Raw genomic sequence first — 3,574 nt, 5'->3', positions numbered from 1 at the left:
AAAGGCAGAGAAGGACCTGATATCACCTGGTCCAGACATCGCTCATGAGGACTCTGCCACCAAATAATCTTGGTTTAGACAATACCAGGATTAGAGTCTCCATTTCCCAACTACTCCAACATGCTCCCACTAGCCTCCAGTGCAGCATTAGTGCTTCCCAGGTCCCAGAAATGTTAAAACTCACTCCCATTTACTCTTATATATTCAATTTTTTCAGGCCAAATACACAGGCTCTACTCTCAGTCACTCAACTTTCCCCTTCATCTCTCAGCTCTAGTCACATATATCCTATGCTCCAGCCCCACCCTACTCCATGTTTCCTGATGACTCCATACATGCTTATACCTCTCAACTTTTGTTCATGCACTTTCCTAGGTAAGGAATTTGCCTACTGCTTAGTCTGGAAAACTCTTACTTATCCTTCAAAGCCAAGCTTAAAATAGTCACATCTGCGAAAACTTCCAAACCTTATGCTCAGTGGCAATTAATGTACATTTGTAGCGTGGTGTTTACCATGATGTATTACATTTCCTTATTTCCAAAGAAATACATGTCTTTATTGTATGCACTGAGGTAAACATCCAGGCTACTTCCCATCTCTGAGCTCTCCTCTTTCCTTTTTTGGCATCAGGGGCATTTTCCCTTAGGAAGTACCAGCAATTCTAGGGATGCAAAAGGGGTCAGGTGAAAGATTGCAGGATGGAAAGCAGGAGGCTTTCCTTTCTTGGAATCTTCTCTGGGTTTAAGATAAAAAAAAAAAAAAAAAGTAATGGGGACCTTGGGTTTCTGCATAGTTTATATTCCCCAGGTCACCAGACTTGAAAAAGAGGCAACAGTTGAATAGTGCAGAAACCCTTTCCAGAAATGAATACTGTATTCGAACCGTCCTTAGAGTTCAATTGGAGCTTGCATGAGAGTGCAAAAACTTCAATCCCTGCCACATAGTCACACTTAATAAATGTTTTCTCTATTGGCTTGAACTGAAGAAAACTCTCTGACAGTATGTAAGTTTAATCCTTCATCCAGACCTGGTCTGGTAATAGCTAGCTTAATGCAAACCCCAAAAGTTCCTCTAACCCTGCCCCATGAGATTCTCGGGGATAAGTCCCTAAATGGGCCCTATTTCATGTGAAGGGATTAGGCTGTTACCAACCAGTACTCCCATGCCCCTGATTAGTTTCTCCAACTGACTAGTTAGTTGGCAAGCAGCTGGGGAATGACGAAAGTGAAATTCAGATGCTTAGGGAATATATTTGAAAATGCCTGAAATCTCAGGCATTGTGAAGAAGGCAGACACCATGGGAAAATGTGCTGAGAAACCCTAATGAGAAAATTTTGTAGTGAACACAGGTGGGAAGAGGTATTAGGAGTCTGGAGGTGACTAGGAAAGAGGTGAGGCAAGAAAAGATAAAAACTGAAAGTTGAGCAAGCACATAGATTGACTTTGTTTGACTTTTGAGATGCCTATTTCATACCCATATCTCACTATAAAAAAGTATTTTGGATGCTGTATTTTCTGGAGTATTGATTAAGGTTGCTTAAACAAAACCAAAAATGACAGTAGCTTCAACAAAGCAGAAGTTTATTTCTCTTTCATGTGGAAGTCCAAGCTGTGAGATGCTTTGGGGATATGGTGGGGCCGTGACTCTGCTACTTGTGTTGTGTAGCCACCAAAGTTCTCTCTGTTGTACTGCTTCCCCACCCCTTAGTGTGTGGCCTTCATCGACTGGTCAAAGCTGGCTCTCACAACTACATCTACTCCCAGGGGAAGTGGAGGGCAAGAAGTGTCTTTTTAAGGGCATGACTTAGAAATTACAAACACGACTTCCACTCCCATCCCAAGGACTGGAACTTAGTCACATGGCCACACTTAGCTGCAAGGGGAGCTGGGAAATGTAGTCCCTAACTCGGCAGCCACAAACCCAGCTAGAACCCAAAGGGAAAGTAGATGGTGGAGGTCAACTCTTGGTACCTGCTTCAAACAGAGAAGTGGCTCTGCCTTGAAGGAAACTAGCCAACCAGCTAGAACCTCAGGATTACAGGAGCCTCACCAGACCATGCATGAGAATGTCTCCGTTGTTACATGCGAACATGTTTCTGTATCATTGTTATGCATGTTCTTTGCAGAAACTCTGTAATAGGGCACATAATAGGGTATTTTCAACTTTGAATAAGGAAAAGTTATGTATGTTTTGAGGGTGTTTCATAAGTAAAATACATTGAGCTGACCATTGCCAGATATTTATTTAGAACAAATAAAAGCTAATCCAAAATGCACTACATTACTTCATTGCAAAGAGCAATTACTGCAACCTGTATTCTTGCCAAGGAGCCTGATTGAGTCCTAGATTCATTGGGCCACACATAATTAGATCTCAGTCACAGAGTTATTGAGATGATATTGCTCCACCTCTCAAAACAAAACCATGGTAATAGATGATATAGCATAGATTATCTATCATGTTATGATATATAATAGATTATATATGACCAATATATAATCACTGATTAAATGAATTAAACCATTGGCAATTAATGAAATAAGATATGACCTTTACAAAATCTCTCTCAGTGGAGAGACAAAGCCAGAACATATTATTCTATTTATATAAAAAAACAAACTGAAATGAATTTGAACAAATACAGTGTGGCCACAGGTACAACTTTCTGTCAGGGCTATGCTAACCCCAGAGTAGCCTCTATTTGGACAATACTATTTAGCTATAGAGTTGAAATTAAAACTGTATAGATGCCACAGGAACATTAAGCTTAGTATGCTATGGCATACTAAGGTTGCATGATATAATCAATAGCTAATATATATTGAGCTCTGCTATAGTCTGAATGTCCCCCCAAATTCATGTGTTAAAACTTAATTGCCAATGTGATAGTATTAAGAGGTGAGGCCTTTAGAAAGTGCTTAGGTCATTAAGGCAGGGCCCTCGTAGATGGAATTAATACCTTTTTAAAGGGTTGGAAGGAACTAGAGAGGCTCTTTTGCCCTTCAGCCCCTTCTGCCATGTGAGGACATAGCTTTTTTCTCCTCTGGAGGATGCAGCAACAAGGCGCCATCTTGGAAGCAGAGAGCAGCACTCACCAGACACCAAATCTGCTGGCACCTTGATCTTGGATTTCTTAGCCTCCAGAACTGTGAGAAATAAATTTATGTTCTTTATGAATTGCAGTTTACCCTTGAACATCACAAATCTGAACCACACGGTTCCATTTATACGTGGATTTTCATCCTCTTCTGCCACTCCTGAGACAGCAAGAACAACCCCTCCTCCTCTTTAGCCTACTCAAAATGAAGATGATGAGGATGAAGAACTTTATGATGGTCCACTTCTACTTAAGGAATAGTAAATAGATTTTCTCTTCCTTTGGACTTCTTTATAAGATTTTCTTTTCTCTAGCTTACTTTAGTGTAAGAATACAGTATATAATACATGTAACATGCAAAGTATATGTTAATCAACTGCTTACGTTACTGATAGGACTTCTGGTGAACAGTAGGCTATTAGTAGTTAAGTTTTGGGGAAGCCAAAAATTTTATGTGGATTTTTGACTGAGCAAA

General features: G+C 40.2%; 1 long non-coding RNA gene across 1 annotated transcript; it reads right to left on the bottom strand.

The window, feature by feature from the left end:
* Window positions 1-1,565: 1,565 nt before the first annotated feature.
* On the bottom strand, window positions 1,566-3,062 carry LOC123635452. The gene is made up of 2 exons (XR_006734130.1): window positions 2,962-3,062; window positions 1,566-2,132 (listed from the first exon to the last, which is right to left on the bottom strand). It is a non-coding gene; the product is annotated as an uncharacterized LOC123635452 (long non-coding RNA).
* Between the last annotated feature and the right edge of the window lie 512 nt (window positions 3,063-3,574).

Source organism: Lemur catta, chromosome 3 (genome assembly GCF_020740605.2).
Source record: "Lemur catta isolate mLemCat1 chromosome 3, mLemCat1.pri, whole genome shotgun sequence".
Classification (NCBI taxonomy): domain Eukaryota; kingdom Metazoa; phylum Chordata; class Mammalia; order Primates; family Lemuridae; genus Lemur; species Lemur catta.
The sequence above is the reverse complement of the archived record's forward strand: the minus strand, read 5'-3'. Positions and strand labels throughout refer to the sequence as shown.